Genomic DNA, 936 nt, shown 5'->3' with positions numbered 1-936 from the left:
TTGCACTCGTTTGTCCTTTTTCATGAGCCCTGCAGTGTATGAACCACAGTAAAACCTTGAATACTCGATGTTGCCACGTTCAAGGTCCTCCATATTTCCAGTAATTTACATATCACTACAGTTATTTATTATGTTTGTTATATGACAGAACGAAAGCTGAACACAGAGGGGTACGTATAGGAGGTTATCTTTTGTATAAATGCATGTAAATTTCTGTCTCCATTTGGTTAAAGGTACTCGCAACACTTTTTGAGCAGTGCAAGTAAACCTTTGCGATGTTTGGATTACACTGCCAGGAATACCTGAGCCAAATATTACACACACACGTGAAGCGGTGAGCGTGCAAATTGCTGTGAAAGACGGGGAAAAACCAACTGCACTCTCTTCAATTTTCCTCATTATGCACCCCTGGCATGGCCTAAATGACGTCACTGTGGTCATGGGTGTCCTAATGGCTGTCGCTGGTCAACTCGCGGCTTATTTCTTACATTTCCTATGACGATCCCCCGTCGTCAGCGCTATGTACCAACCTCTTCTATGCCTGAACCTATACTGTACGCACAGTTTTGGCATTTATTTTGTGTTTTGAGTGCGCGCAGAGTTTCAGTGACGAAATGCTACCCTTTCAACGAGACCACTCGACAACAAACGATTGTTGCTTCAAAAACGCCCTACCAGCCTGAGTACACGCATGCGAGCAGGCAGCCATGCCTGCTTTTTTGTGGCACCCCACCAAAAAATACACCCCTCCACTTTGCGGAGAAAAGGAGAAAACCCCGGCCTGTGACATATCGAAGACCGCTGAAGAGAACGCCGCGAGCCTTCCCCCTCTCCGAGAGAGCGCGTGCATCTTTCGTCATGTTGCCGTGTGTTGCCTGCGGTCGAGTTGAGAGGCGCGATTTCTCGTCGCGCGCAGTTTCAGTGAAGTGCACGCAT

The sequence above is a fragment of the Haemaphysalis longicornis genome, unplaced genomic scaffold, assembly GCF_048455015.1.
Source record: "Haemaphysalis longicornis isolate Haplotype H1 unplaced genomic scaffold, Haemaphysalis longicornis Haplotype H1 scaffold_7, whole genome shotgun sequence".
NCBI lineage: Eukaryota > Metazoa > Arthropoda > Arachnida > Ixodida > Ixodidae > Haemaphysalis > Haemaphysalis longicornis.
This window is presented reverse-complemented; position numbering follows the sequence as displayed.